The sequence below is a fragment of the Dama dama genome, chromosome 20 (assembly GCF_033118175.1).
Source record: "Dama dama isolate Ldn47 chromosome 20, ASM3311817v1, whole genome shotgun sequence".
In the NCBI taxonomy this organism is placed as follows: Eukaryota; Metazoa; Chordata; class Mammalia; order Artiodactyla; family Cervidae; genus Dama; species Dama dama.
The window spans coordinates 15,698,000-15,713,900 of record NC_083700.1 but is presented as its reverse complement, the minus strand read 5'-3'; the positions used below and the strand labels follow the sequence as shown (position 1 = coordinate 15,713,900).

Here is a 15,901-nt window from a genome sequence, read left to right as displayed (position 1 = left end):
CTATTTGTCTATTGATAACTGTGCTAGGCCAGGGATGGGGCTCTGATCTGGGACCGATCAAGTCCCATTCTGGGCTGGGGTAGGGCGCGGGGAGGAGTCAGGCAGAGAGATGACCAAGACTGTTGGCAGAGCTGTGCCCCAAGCTCAGTGCCAGGGTGCCTGGGGCCAGGCCCGGGGCAAAGGGCAGACGCCCCACCCTGGAACTGAAGGGGGCAGGGACGGGGTGCCTAAGCCGGGTCCTGGGTCAGTGCCCCCCAACACGAGTTCCCTGCCCCCGGCTGGGCAGGATGTGGTGGCAGCTGCAGGAGGGTGGGCAGGATGTGGGGGTGGGGGCAGCTGAAACCAAGCCTGACAGTCGACTCCCCAGCTCCTCCCTTTTTCCCTCTCCCCACCCCCCCACCGCCCCCTCCAGGTCACGTGGTTCCAGCCCAGGCACCGAGGGACTATTTCCCTCTTTCCGCGGAAGGACATAATCGACAGCGCAAACTCTAGTCACGACAGACTTTAGCTGTACCACGCCTTTTTCTTGCCTCCTAGCGCAAGACGGAAAGTTTTCCAAATACACAAATGTTTAAAGCCTTGAGCGCTAACCCTGGAGTGGCCCCTTTAAATGCAAATAAACCGCCCTCTGGTTTTCGCCCCCCCACCCCCATCCCAACTTCGCTCCTCGTGCCCAGACTCCGCCAGCTGCCATTGACGTCACGCGTGCGTCAGCGTCGCCAGCCCAACCAGACGGCACGTGGGGGGAAGAAGGTGGCCTTAAAGGGCCAGACGCTTTCGTCCTGCCGGGTTACTGCTGTGAGGTTTGGCCTTGAAAAAGAGAAATGAAATGCGAGGTGGGGAAATCTATTGGAACAGAAAGAAATGCTGGATAGACGTTAGGAAGGACTTCCCAGAGTAGGACGGCCGGGCCTTTCCTCTAGATTACCCATTTGGGTATTTGTCCCTGGGAGAGAACAGAACTCTGAGGGGAAAGGCAACTTGGCTCCACGACTCACCCAATTATAATTTCAGCCTTTTTTCTATCCCTGCAGAGCATGTCCACAGCGCAAGGACTTCGGTCACTTCAGAATCCTCGCCACCAAGAGCAAAGGACGGAGTATCTAGATACTCGGTTTAAGAATTTGTAGAATGAATGAAGTACAGGGCAAAAACACATCTTTCCCTGACTGCCCCACCCAACCACGCATAGCACATATCCAAAGCTAAAGACAATCTCGCTCTCTTTTAAATATCCATGGCATTTAATGAACTTACATCTTTCTTCCATGTATTAGCCACCACAAACAAGGGCACTGGTTAAGAGCACAGAACTTGGAATCACGTGCACACAGGTTCCAATTCCATTTACAAGCTGAGTGACTTTGGACAGATCTCTTCTTGGTTCTACTGTCAAATGGGGGTAATGCTGCTTAGACCACAGACTTGTTAGAGGATTAAATGGGACAATTTCTGCGAAGTTCCTATATATGGTATCTAATTCATAGTAAGCGCTCAAAAATGGTGGAGAGTAGGTTTTAAGATGGCCATCTTCCCTACTAAATTTCAGGCTTCTTGAGAGCAAGGAGCTTGCCATACTAATTTATTCCCAGCACCAACACAAGGCAAGATTTACAGTTGGTGCTTTTGAAATGTTTGTTGAATGAATAAACACGAATGAATGAGTATAAGTATTTCAGTATTTCCTGAAATCTGACCTCCAAACCCACCGCTGAAATTGTTATCTAAAGGGAGAAAACGTGACAAGTGCCCCCTCTGTGCCCCAGGTTTTTAAAGCCTCAGGGTAGAGTTGGGGTGAGGCCCTAATCTCTGCGGTTGAACCAAAAGTATTATGCAAACAAGCCACAAATGATTGGTCTGTAGTGGAGAACTGAGGGGGCCCTTCCCACCACTCCCCATCCCCAGCTCAGCTGTTAATGCTCTGTCCCAGCAAACGCAGGCTGGGCATGTGCCAGGAACACAGGACACCAGGGAGCTAGAAGAGGAGAGCTTCTTGCCTCTTCAGAGTTTCTCAGCCCCGACACTAATCCAGCTTTGGTCTTTTCTTCTCTGGAGCCTAGTTCGCCATCCCCTCCCCCAACATACACCCTCAATTCTTCTCTCCCGCCCTGCCTCCCATCCTCCATGCCAGCCCTCATTCCCCCCAAGGCTTCCCAACAGTTATATGGGGAGTGGGGATGGAGAGGGACACAAGACCTCCTATCACCTGATTCCAGCTCCTTGGCCAGAGGAGCTGTAGCCACCTTCTCCTGATTCAGTCTGTCTTGAAGCTGCTTATCGATCTGATTTTCAATATCTGTCACCATCTCTGAAATAGAAGGCTGACAGACAACAGAAGGGACTTCCTGCCAGGGGTGGAGCTATGAGCAGAAGGCCGAGAGAGTCCTCTCCTTCCTTGAAGACCAGGAAGAAGCGGTGAGACCCTCCTCTGGCTGACAGCAAACCTGTCACCCCAAGGAACCCTGGGGGATGCGGGTGGGTTTCCCCCACAGGAATCTCCCATCGGCCTTCATGCTGGCTCCACCCCCTACAGGGGTGGGGTGCCGCCCAGGAGCACTCTGTGTTCTAGAAAACCCGAAAATAACCCGCCTTAGCTGTCCGGCTGCTATTTCTGTCCATCTTGTTTAATTATTCAAACCCAAGTTGGGGAGTGAACTATAAAAAGCTCTCCCACTTGGGGACCCAGGAGAGCTGGGAGACTCGCCAGGTTGCAATAGCAGCAGACCACAGGGTTTGGGTGAGGTCACTCGGTCCGGCCTCCTGCCTGAAAGTTCCATCTGCTGTTTGCTGGCTTCCTCTGCTAGAAGGCAGAATCCAGGCCTCCCTCCCTAAATCTCTCTCATGCCCTCATTTCAGCATCCCTCCAACCCAACCCTGCCTAGGAGCTGGGCTCCACCCCATCTTCCTTTACCCTGGAAGTATTTTCTCAGCCATCACTTTGCTGACTGCTCCCTAGTCCTGGTTCTTAACCCACAGATGATATCGTCAGACCCGAGCCTCGGGAACTGAGGGAGATGGGGTAGGTAAAGAGATCAAGCCAGGTGACACAGACGGGGATGGACGCCTTGCCCTGGGAAGGCACTCTGTCAGCTGGGGCGGTGCTAGGCAGCACTGTTCTGGGTGGGCGGGCTCCTGCCCTCTGCAAGCGCTTCTCTCAGGGACGCTGACATCATAGCTGATGAGATGGAGGGAGAGCAGCAGAGAGGACTTGCTTTTCTGGAGCTAGTCCTCTTCTGGTGGGCCAGAAGTCCAATGTCAGTTTCCATTGAACCTGAAGTGGGGGCTGGCTGAGTGCAGAAAGCCTGGGGGTCATTTCTGTGAGGCGCCTCCCACCACAGACTTTTCCTGGAAAGGTGAAAACAAGGGGTGTGGTCATGGTTGCTAAGGCAACATGGGGTCATCACAGTGATCAGTTTTTGGAGGTGGGGAGTGAGGGGATTAGTGTTAGTGAAGGGGAGACAGACAGTTACTCATTCTAGGTAGGAGGGGCCTAAAGAGAGCCTGGGACAACCACAGAGACCCCAGAGATAGACACCCGTGGATGTGGAGTTACAGGATTACAAGGGATTACAAGGGGCCTTGAACCTCCAAAAAGGAACAGATCACATGGGGCAGATCAAGAGACCCAGGGCAGAGACAGCACAGCAGTGGGGCAAGCTGTCCAGTTGGGAGGGGGAATCAGCAGCCTGGCAGAAGTTGGGGACAAGGGAGGGTGGCAGGACTTTCTGAGAGTCAGTGTGGAACATGAATGTTAAAAAAGAACCTGGACCTATCTGGGGACTTGTTTCCACACATTCCCTAGCAGCAGCAGCAGCAGCAGCAGCAGCAGCCCCTGTCAGGTCCAGCCTGGCTCTCCCTGCTGTGGCTGGTACTAAAGCTACTGGAGAGGTTGCTGAGATAGGGAGAAGAGGCACGCCGTTGCTAAGCAACCAGAGGCTGAGTACCTGGCAGCATAGGAGGGGGCCCTGGCACCGTTTGTAGGGGGCAGGGCAGGCAGGGAGACAGTAAGGGAACAGGGTGGACAGGACTCAAGGACTCCCTCTCCCATCCTCCTCATGAGTTAGAGAAGAGAGAGGTACCTGTCAATCCACATGTCAATGAGTGTGTAAGTGTGTGTTCCTTCTCCAGGGTGCTGTGACTGTGTGTGCACTTGCCTGTGATATACTCCTCAGACTGTCTCTTGAGAGCAGTCAGCTGTGGGGATGCGAGCTAGGGGACAAAAGACCAGGTTAAGCATTTTTCATCAGGTGACAGAAGGGGTCAAATACTTGCCCCATCCGCTAAAAAGGAGTTTCTGTGGAAATGCATAGGCCAGAGGGTAGAAACTTGGCAGGAGTTGGAATGGAGAGTCTGGTGGAACCTGTGTCTGCCTCCCAAGTCTGATGGAGGCTCCATAAAGGAGAGGCAGTGTGGTAGTGGGGTCACTCACTCATCCCGGAAATCTGTGTTCTCAAAACTGAAGATCTCCACTGTATTTCATTATTTTCATTCTGTTACTTAAAATTTGTTTTCAAGTTGGCTGGAGTTTGACAGAAGCAACCATCAATAGGAAAAAATTTATTCTTTCTCCTTTGAGCCCTGTCACTCATTCAACCGCACCTCTAACAAGTCTGTCAGGAAGTAGCTCAGGCCTTATGTGGTGTTGACTCAGGACTCGCCACTCTTCTGGTGCTTCCTCCATTGGCTCAGCCAGCCCCTGTCCCCAAAGAGCACCTTCCTTTAACAATTGTTCACTGAGCACCTGTGACAGGGCACTGGGGAAGTGATGAGGGGTGGCCACTGTGGAGGTTCTTGCTCAGCATCCCCTCTGGAGGGCCAGCCTGCCCGCTGGTGTCTTGCCAAACTCTGGTTCTCCCCCTTGCCCTCCACTCACACATGTTGCACATCCTGGTTAATAACTTCCTGAGGTCTGTCCTGGTATGTTTCCCAAATTCCATAGGGAACAGGGTATGCTTCAGCCCCCTCTTGCTGTCAGTTATTATTTGTTGTTGTTGTGTGCGTATTCTGTGTCTGACTCTTTGCGACCCCATGGACTGTAGCCCGCCAGGCTCCTCTGTCCATGGGATTCTCCAGGCAAGAATACTGGAGTGGGTTGCCATGCCATCCTCCAGGGGATCCTCCCAACCTAGGGATCAAACCCACGTCTCCTGCATTTCCTGCATTGGCAGGCAGATTCTTTACCACTGCTCCCCCTGGGAAGACACTCCCCTACCCCCAAACATCCACTCCCCCATGCCCCCTACCCCCGCTCTCAGTAAGAGCTGGGAAATCACTCCATCTCACACACTCCCCACTTGCCCCTGGAAGGCTGTGTTGCTGGGAAGACTCAGGGGCCAATAAGAGGCTGTCTTAGTCCTGATCCATGAGAAAGTTTAAAAATCAAGAATAGAAAGGGTATAAGCTTTGTTTTGTTTTCATTCCTGTCTGATGCCAGGCACTCTGAAAGGCATTAGATGGCCTCTTCTCATCATCCTACAATAGCTCATCTGACATACAATTATCATCCTTATTTTACAGAGGATGAAACTGAAGCCCAGAGAGTTTAAGGAATGTGTGCATATTCGTCCAAGAGGTGGCTGTGGGATTCCAACCCAGGCCGGTCTGTGCCCAGTCAAGGGTCAGAGAGAAAATGGTTTCACTGTTGCCAAAAGAAGGAACACTGGAGGCCCAGGACTCCACACAGAGGGGAGACCTCAGGGAGTAATTGGAACTGTACTCTCATGAATTCAGTGCTGCAGCTGCTAATGAGGAAGCAAAGGGCACTGAGAGACCCAGCACGGTCACACAGGGACCTCGGAATTGCTCAGATTTCTGGGGAGAAAACCTGGGGAGAAGGCTGAGTCAGGCAGATCTGAGATCCAATCCCAGCTAGTCATTTCTAGCAGTGTGACCTTAGATGAGTCACTGACCCTCTTTGAGCTTCAGTTTCCTCAGTGATAACGTGAAGGTGATACTCATAAACTAACTGCAAAGATTACAATACATAATGTAAATGTGCCTTGCTACAAAGCCCCTCTCCTTCCATCCCCTACAGAAGGAGAGGATCATGTGTAACCGAGGCCAGACAGCAGAGTGGTGCAAATCTGTTGGTATAATACCAGGATGCTCAACGCATGGCAGAGGTTTGTGTAACATGTTAGAGGTTTCTCTCTCTTTCACGGCAGGGTGGAGGAAGGTTGTGTTCCGAACAAAAGTGTCAAGAAAGGGCCAAAAAAGAGTCCTCTACTGGAAAAGACGGAATAACGATGACAGATGACAGAGGGAACACAATTCCCAACACCTGTTCTCTACCCATTTCTCTCCTAAAGCAGATATTTAAAGTGGAAACGAAAGCACTGAAGTTCTGGAAAAGTGAGAATCACATCTATAGCCCATTCATTCAGTGACTTCCGGTCTCCACCCCATGACGTTCAGCATCGAGGGACCTTGCACAGATGGTGTGGTAGCATGGCCCCCGGTCTGTGAGGAATCCTGGAGAACAGAAGGGAAGCAAAGGAGCTATTTTAAAAAATAGGAGCTTCCAGTCTTTAGGAGGAGGGAAAGATCAGTTTTCAAAACTCCAGGCCTGAACCCCACCCCCCCACCACTTTGGAAGGTGAGCAAGGAAAGCAACGGTCATCAGGAGCTAGCTGAGGTTTGGTAACCCCTGACTCAGTGGGCACGGGCATCACCTGGGAGACAGTCAGCACTGCTGAGGCGGTCAGCCCACTCCAGAACGACTCATCACAACGTTCATTTTAACAAGATTTCAGGAGTGATTTGAAAAAAACTTCTCTTCACAAGAGAAAATTGGAACCACATGAGATCATGGATTGTGTTGGTCGTTTCACAATATATACAAATATTGAATCATCATTATGTTGTACACCTGAAACTACTACAATGTTATATGTCCATTGTACCTTAAAAAGAGAGAGAGAATTAAAAAAACAAACAAAAAAACAACAGATACCTGTATGGGAAAGGAGTCTAAAAAAAAAAAAATGTATATATGTGTGTGTATAACTGATTCACTTGTTGTACACTTGAAACTAACACAGCATTTTAAATCAACTGTGCTATGCTGTGCTTAGTGATGTCCAACTCTTTGGGCCCCCATGGACTGTAGCCTGCCAAGCTCCTCTTTGCATGGGATTCTCCAGGCAAGAATACTGGAGTGGGTTGCCATTTCTTTCTCCAGGGGATCTCCCCAACCCAGGGATTGAACCCAGGTCTCCCTCACTGCAGGCAGATTCTTTACCATCTGAGCCTCCAGAGAAGCCCAAGAATACTGGAGTGAGTAGCCTGTCCCTTCAGAGGATCTTCCTGACCTAGGAGTCAAACTGGGCTCTCCTGCATTGCAGGCAGATTCTTTACCAGCTGAGCTACCAGGGAAGCCCAGATCAACTATACTCCAATTTAAATTAAAGCAAAACAAACAGATGGAGAAGCACTGCTTGACCTATCCTTGGACCCTCTACAAGGTGATTGATTTGTAAATGTCATCGAAAGCTAGGAGTCTCTTCAGGGGCGTCCCCCTGTATGGAGGTTAGTGAGGAGAGGCACTGGCTGGGACCAGCAGCTTGTTTGACTTGTTTTAAACGGTGAGTTTCCAGGAACTCTTTCCCTTTGAAGAAGCAGGCCACAGCTAAAGATGTTTGAAAATTCTCTATGCTCTGTTATGGAATATCTATGCTATGGAATGCTGCACAGCCTTACAAAATATTGAATGGATCTGAGCCCACGGACGCACAACAGCCTCAGAAATTGCTCAGTGAAAAAAGCAAGCCTTGGACTTCCTTGGTGGTCCGGTGGTTAAGACTCTGCCCCTCCATTGCAGGGGGCACAGGTTCAGTGGATCCCTGGTTGGGGAACTAAGATCCCACAAAAAAACAAGTCTCACTTATGGATGTGGTGCCAGGGGAGGAAGGAGAGGGGGAGACATACTGAGTAATAAACATACATTACCATATGTAACATAGATAACCAATGGGAATTTGTTGTATGACGCAGGAAACTCAATTGTAACAACCTAGAGGGGTGGGATGGGGAGGGAGGTGGGAGAGAGGTTCAAGAGGCAGGGGTCATTCGTATACCTGTGGTGGATTCATGTTGATATTGGCGGAAACCAGCACAATACTGTAAAGCAATTATCCTTCAGTTAAAAATAAATAAATTAAAAAAAACCAAGTCTCAGAGACATCGATGTAATAGCAGGTCATTTATGCAAATTAGCTTGTATAGGTATATATATATATACACACATATATATATATTAATCAATTACCTGATGGTTAGTGGCTTTTTCATTCAAGTCTCACGCTGTCCTACTCTGACAGGGGTTAGGATGAAAGCTTCCTCACCTGTCTGGCACCTGGGGTGGGAACACTCAAGCAGGTGGGGTTCAGAAAAGCTATGATCTTTTCTTTCTCTAGTCTATCTTTGTGATCTTTCTGGCATGGGGGCTTCAGGGTAGCCAGACTTCTTACAGTGTGGCTTACAGCTCTAGAAGTACGTGTCCCGACACAGACAGCCGAGAGGAATCAATATTGTTTCTTATGACAAGCCTTGGGAGTCACCTCGCATCACTTTTGTCACACCTCAGTGAGGCAGGCAGAGAGGCATGCTCAGGCTGTAGGACAGAGGACAGAGCCTCTGTCTGATGGGGTGTGGCCGGGTTTTGAAGGTTTTGAGCACGTGGGATGGGAAATATTGTCACGACCATTTTTGGAAAATACATTCTGCCACAAAAAGTTCATATCCATGAATGCAAATATATAGAAAGAAGATCTGGAAGAAGCCATACCAAACTATCAGTAAACCTATCTCTAGGGAAAATGGGATGCAAATATATTTTAGCTTACCTTCACATGTATTATGCTTGTTTAGTCACTAAGTCTTGTCCAACTCTCTGCGACCCCATGGACTGTAGCCCAGCAGGCTCCACTGTCCATGGGATTTCCCAGGCAAGAATACTGGAGTGGGTTGCCATTTTCTTCTCCAGGGGTTCTTCCCAACCCAGGATCAAACCCGAGGCTCTAGCATCTCCTGCCCACTCCAGTATTCTTGCCTGGAGAATCTCATGGACAGAGGAGTCTAGTAGGCTACAATCCATAGGGTCGAAAAGAGTCAGACATGACTGAGTGACTGAGCATCCACGCAATATACATTATTTTATTCATTTAATGAAAAGGAAACTAAAGAAAAGGAAAAAGTAAAACTTTGCTGTAAGCCTTTTAAAATAAAATTATTTAACAGGTTCGTATTTCTAGGGAATGTTGTATAATGCATCTGAATTTCATGAAAATATTGAATTAAATTGATTATAATATATTTAAACAAGGTACAGAAATATGGGCATTATTATTATTCTCTTTATTGAGCTATAATGACATATAATATTGTATAAGTTTAAGGTATACAATGCAATGATTTGATAATTGTGTATTGCAAAATGATTATCCAATAAGGTTAGTTAACACCACCAACAACCTCACATAATTATCATTTGTGTGTGTGTGTGTGTGTGTGTGTGTGTGTGTGTTTTGTGAGAACACACACACACTTTTCTCCTAGGAGAAAAGTCTCCTAGCAACTCTCAGGTATAAGAATACGGTGTTGTTAAATATAGTCACCATGCTATACATTAGATCCCAGATTTATTCCTCTTGTTACTAGGCCTGTACTCTTTGACCATTATCTCCCCATCTCCCCACCTTCTATGGATAAGAATATTTATTAATTTAACAAATATTTATTGAATGCCTGTGTGAGTTAATTGAACAGCTATTCTGAGAACATTTTTGTTCTGAGTCCATTCTGAGGGACATCTTTGGTAGTTTCATCCATTGCCTCATCCTTTTTCACACGGTCATCTGGAAAGGGAAAAGGCAGGCTTGGTATCTTCGTGTAAAAAGACTTCAATATATTAGGTAAGAATAATGAAAATGTTCAGCCTCACTCTTGTAGTTATCTATCGCTATGTAACAAACCACCTTAAAACTTAGTGGTTTTGAGGGACTTCCCTGGTGGTCCAGTGGCTAAGAGACTGTGCGTCAAATGCAGAGGGCCCAGGTCCGATCCCTATTCGGGGAACTAGATCCCACATGCTGCAGCTGCTTCCATGCTGCAACAAGGATCAAAGATCTCACGTGCCACAATAAGACCCAGCAGAACCAAATAAATAAACATTTTCAAAACAACTTAGTGGCTTGTAGAACAAATTATGGACACCAAGGGAGGAAAGGGGGATGGGATGAATTGGGAGATTGAGACTGACTTATACACCACTACTAAGTATAAAATAGGTAACTAATGAGAACCTACTATTTAGCACAAAGAACTCTGCTCAATTCTCTGTGGTGACCTACATGAGAAGAAAATCCAAAAAAGAGGGAATATGTGTATATGTGTAGGGGATTCACTTTGCTGTACAGTGGAAACTAATACAACATTGTAAAGCAACTATATTCCAATAATTTTTTTTTAAAAAAAAGAAGAGAGAAAGGAAAGATAAAAGGAAAAGAAATACAGAAAGTCAATAAACATTTGAGCCGAGCAACCTAATAAACTGTATTAGTCAGGATTCTCCAGAGAAGCAGAACTGATGGGATGTGTGTATACAGAGACTGAGTTTCATTTGTTTCAGAACATCATGTAGAGTTTGGTCTCATTTGTATACAATTGAAGAAGTAAACTGCTATGTTTCCTGGAAAGGACATTTACCAGAATCTTAACTGTAATTTTCTCTGAGAGGTGAAATTTCAGGTAATTTTTGTAACATTTATTGGAGGCATGTTATGTGTCAGGCATTCTTTCAAGTATTTTACATGGATTAAGTTCATTCAATAATCTGAAAAAACAAAACAAAACAAAAACAAACCTTAGTGGCTTAAAACTTCCTCCTTCTCCTCCTCACCATCATTATGGTTCTGGGCTTGACTGAGCTCAGCCCAGCAGTTCAGTCGTAGGGTCTCATGAGGTTGCAGACAGACAACGGCAGGAGTTGTCCCGAAGACCTCCTCGTGTGTGTAGTTGTCAGCGAGGACCTCATCTGGGAACGTGAACTGGAATACCCCCGCCTGACTCCTCTGTGTCACCTCGGCTTCCTCACCACATGGCAGTGGGCTTGCATGAGCAAATGTTCCATGGAGACAGGATGGAAGCCAGAGCATTTATCACCTAGATTTAGAAGTCACATAGCTTCATCTTCAGCGTAGTTCTAGGCCTGCCCAGATTCAAGGGAAGGGAACACAGAGGCCACCTCTCAATGCGTGCAGTGTCAATGCCATGGTAAGAAGAGCATGGGGGATGGGAGAATTTGTTATGCCCATGTTAGAAGATACAATCTGCCCTCAGTTCAGTACAGTTTAGTTGCTCAGTCGTGTCTGACTCTTTGTGACCCCATGGACTGCAGCACGCCAGGCTTCCCTGTCCCTCACCATCTCCCAAAGTTTGCTCAGACTCATGTCTCTCGAGTTTGTGATGCCATCCAACCGTTTCATCCTCTGTCGTCCCCTTCTCCTCCCGCCTTCAATCTTTCCCAGCATCAGGGTCTTTTCCAATGAGTCAGTTCTTTGCATCAGGTGGCCAAAGTATTGGAGCTTCAGCTTCAGCATCAGTCCTTTCAATGAATATTCAGGATTGATTTCCTTTAGAATTGACTGGTTTGATCTCCTTTCACTCCAGGGACTCTCAAGAGTCTTCTCCACCACCATAGTTCAAAAGCCATATTCAGTAATTATCAAAGAAATTAAAACTGAATAATCATGCTTGAAGTTTTAAAGAAACAATGGAGTCAGTTAACCCAAAGTCAAGTCCTTCCATGTCAGGCCAGATGGGCTAAGATGTGGTGTAGTGATGACTACTCCCCAAATCTCAGTAGCTTAACATAAGTCTTGGTGCCTGTGCCTGGCTACCTCTCCAGGGTGCCACCAACTGGTGACTCAGCTCATGACACGTGTCAAACTGGTTAGTAGGGGGAGGTTCTGCAATATGTAGTCACTCAGGAGTGTCCCAGACTGATGAAGGCTCTATCATCTTGTCACTGCTCTATCTGGACTGCAGACACCAACGAGGGAAAGAAAGACCAGAGAATCACAGGTGGGATTTTTATTGCCTGAATCTGGAAGTGACACATGTTACACCTCCACTCACATTTCGTTGGTCCAAACTGTTCTTACAGACCTGTCTAGCTGCAAGGGGCTGGGGACTGTAGCAGAGGAATTGAGGTTTGGGGTGAGCTTGGTCCCTGTCACATCTTGTACGGCCGTCCTTCCACTGTATCTCTCAGACCTTTCCTCCTACATCCACATGGCTTACCTCTTCACCTCCTTCAGGCCATTGCTGTGATGTCACCTGCTGAATGAAGCCTCTCTAGATCACCCTATTGAAAATCATAGCCCACCCCTTATTCTCTCTTCACCTGTGTTGTTCCTTATTACTTCCTTTTCTCTCTTTTCTAAAAAATATTTATTTAATTTATCTGAAGTGTACTGGGTCTTACTTGCAGCATGTGGGATCTTCAGTCTTTGTTGCAGCTTGCAAACTCTTAGTTATGACGTGAGATCTAGTTCCCTGACTAGGGATCAAACCTGGGCCTCCTACATTGGGAACTTGGAGTTCTAGTCACTGGACCACCAGAGAAGTCCTTACTTCTTTTTTTTTAAACTGAAGTATAGCTGATTTACGTATTTTGTTAGTTTCAGATGTACAGCAAATTACTCGGTTATACATATATATATATATTCTTTTTTCAATTCTTTTCCATTATAGTTTATCACAAGCAACTGAGTATAGTTCCCTGTGCTATACAGTAAATCCTTGTTCAAAGCACTTTTTGCTTCTAACAGACTAAAATATCTGTCTTATTTGCTACAATGTCAACACCATGAGGGCATCAATTTATGTCTGCTTTGTTTAAAGATGGATCCTGAGAACCTAGGATAGTGCCTGGCACATAGACAGTACTTAATAAATATTTGCTGAAAGGCTGAATTTTTAAAAATACTTGCTGTTGGCAAGGTTGTGGTAAGACTAACATTTCTATGCCCTCTTAGTGGGACTCTAAATTGGTGTGATACAGTTTTAAATAAACTTTTAATTTTGGAATAGTTTTAAATGTACAGAAAAGTTGCAGAGACAGTACAGAGGGTTCCTGTCATTCCCTACAGTTAACAGTTCACATTGCTATGGTACATTTGCTAAAACCGAGAAACCAACATTAACATATTATTATTAACTGAGCTCTAGACTTTATTCAGTTTCACCAGTTTTCCCATTAATGTCCTATTTTCTATTCCTGGATCCAGTCCAGGGTACCACACTGCATTTGGAAATCCTTATTTTTTATTTTCGTTTTTTTTTAAGTTCTTTTATTTATTTGTTTCCCTCAGGTTAAGGCACACAGGCTTAGTTGCTAGGAGACATGTGGGATCTTAGTTCCCCAACCAGGGTTCGAATCTGCATCCCCTGCATTGCAAGGCAGATTCTTAACCCCTGGACCACCAGGAAAGTCTTGGCAACCTGTATTTTTTTAAATGTGTATTCTTTGCAGAGGAAGGGGCCACTATGCTGCACTGATGGTGGTAGAAAGGCAACTGAGAGGTTTCAGAATCCCATGAGGGCGGGTTTAGGTTGATTGGCAAAAGTCATGCTGGGCTTCATTCTGGATCCAGGACTCTTGGCCCCAGTAAGGTGTACCAGTTTTCTCTCACCTTCTGTGCCCTCTTTCTTTATTAATTGATACTGATTTTCTGGAGGACATTAGGTCACATACAAAAAGTGCCTACCCTTCAACGCAGCATCTTTTTTTTCTAGGAATATAGTCTGAGAAAATAAATCCAGGCATAAATATTTGGTACTAAGATGAATCAGGAAGGAATCTTTGTAAATAATAAAACATGGACATGGCACTGAAGAACTTGAGCGAGCAGGGACTGGTGGGAGATGCCGAGGGGCACTCAGGGTTGTAAGGGGTTAGATGACTTGCGCTGGGAAAGGTTACACGCTGACCCTTCTGGGGATCCCAGTGCCAGAAACTGGTGGCTGTCTCTCCAAGGGGCTGCCAGCTGGTGACTCAGCCACCACTGGCTTCCCTTCCTGGTGCCGCCCTCAGAATTCAAATTCTCATGGCAGAGGGGAAGAGTCTGTGTCTGTTCTAGAACCCTGAGTCCAGTGTCCTGGTCAGTGGGAGGCAGATTCTGCAAATCATTAATCCCACCAGTCATTTGGAGGAAGGGAGGATCAGTTCACTAAAGGAAAAGATCTAGGACTTCCGTGGTAGTCCAGTAGTTAAGACTCTGTGCTTCCACTGCAGACGACACAAGTTTGATCCTTGGTGAGGGAACTAAGATACTAAAAAAAGGAAAAAAAAAGACCCAGAGAGAACAATGTCAACAGAGCCCCCTATAAGAAATTGGCAACATAGTATTCTTTTATATATCAAAACTTAACCCTCTAGTTCAGTTCAGTTCAGTGCAGTGGCTCAGTCCTGTCTGACTCTTTACAACCCCATGAATCGCAGCACGCCAGGCCTCCCTGTCCATCACCAACTCCCGGAGTTTACTCAAACACATGTCCATCGAGTCGGTGATGCCATCCAGCCATCTCATCCTCTGTCATCCCCTTCTCCTCCTGCCCCGAATCCCTCCCAGCATCAGGGTCTTTTCCAATGAGTCAACTCTTCGCATCAGGTGGCCAAAGTACTGGAGTTTCAGCTTCAGCATCAGTCCTTCCAATGAACACCCAGGACTGATCTCCTTTAGGGTGGACTGGTTGGATCTCCTTGCAGTCCAAGGGACTCTCAAGAGTCTTCTCCAACACCACAGTTCAAAAGCATCAATTCTTCGGCGCTCAACTTTCTTCACAGTCCAACTCTCACATCCATACATGACCACTGGAAAAACCATAGCCTTGACTAGATGGACCTTTGTTGGCAAAGTAATGTCTCTGCTTTTTAATATGCTATCTAGTTTGGTCATAACTTTCCTTCCAAGGAGTAAGCGTCTTTTAATTTCATAGCTACAGTCACCATCTGCAGTGATTTTGGAGCCCCAAAAAATAAAGTCTGACACTGTTTCCACTGTTTCCCCATCTATTTCCCATGAAGTGATGGGACCACATGCCATGATCTTAATTTTCTGAATGTTGAGCTTTAAGCCAGTTTTTTCACTCTCTTCTTTCACTTTCATCAAGAGGCTTTTTAGTTCCTCTTCACTTTCTGCCATAAGGGTGGTATCATGTGCATATCTGAGATTGTAGATATTTCTCCTGGCAATCTTGATTCCAGCTTGTGCTTCATCTAGCCCAACATTTCAAATGATGTACTCTACATAGAAGTTAAATCAGCAGGGTGACAATATACAGCCTTGATGTACTCCTTTTCCTATTTGGAACCAGTCTGTTGTTCCATGTCCAGTTCTAACTGTTGCTTCCCGACCTGCATATAGGTTTCTCAAGAGGCAGGTCAGATGGTCTGGTATGCCCATCTCTTTCAAAATTTTCCACAGTTTATTGTGATTCACGCAGTCAAAGGCTTTGGCATAGTCAATAAAGCAGAAATAGATGTTTTTCTGGAACTCTCTTGCTTTTTTGATGATCCAGCGAATGTTGGCAATTTGATCTCTGGCTCTTCTGCCTTTTTTAAAACCAGCTTGAACATCTGGAAGTTCACGGTTCACGTATTGTTGAAGCCTGGCTTGAAGAATTTTGAGCATTACTTTACTAGCATGTGAGATGAGTGCAATTGTGCGGTAGTTTGGGCATTCTTTGGCATTGCCTTTCTTTGGGATTGGAATGAAAACTGAACTTTTCCAGCCCTGTGGCCACTGCTGAGTTTTCCAAATTTGCTGGCATATTGTATGCAGCACTTTCACAGCATCATCCTTTAGGATTCGAAATCGCTCAACTGGAATTCCATCAC

The 15,901-nt window shown here is 46.3% G+C and overlaps 1 long non-coding RNA gene across 1 annotated transcript; it reads right to left on the bottom strand.

Annotated features, from left to right (window-relative positions):
- Nucleotides 1-672: 672 nt before the first annotated feature.
- Nucleotides 673-2,325, bottom strand: LOC133040612 (uncharacterized). Its single transcript, XR_009689016.1, has 4 exons — nucleotides 2,207-2,325; nucleotides 1,258-1,389; nucleotides 999-1,103; nucleotides 673-810 (listed from the first exon to the last, which is right to left on the bottom strand). It is a non-coding gene; the product is annotated as an uncharacterized LOC133040612 (long non-coding RNA).
- Nucleotides 2,326-15,901: the final 13,576 nt, after the last annotated feature.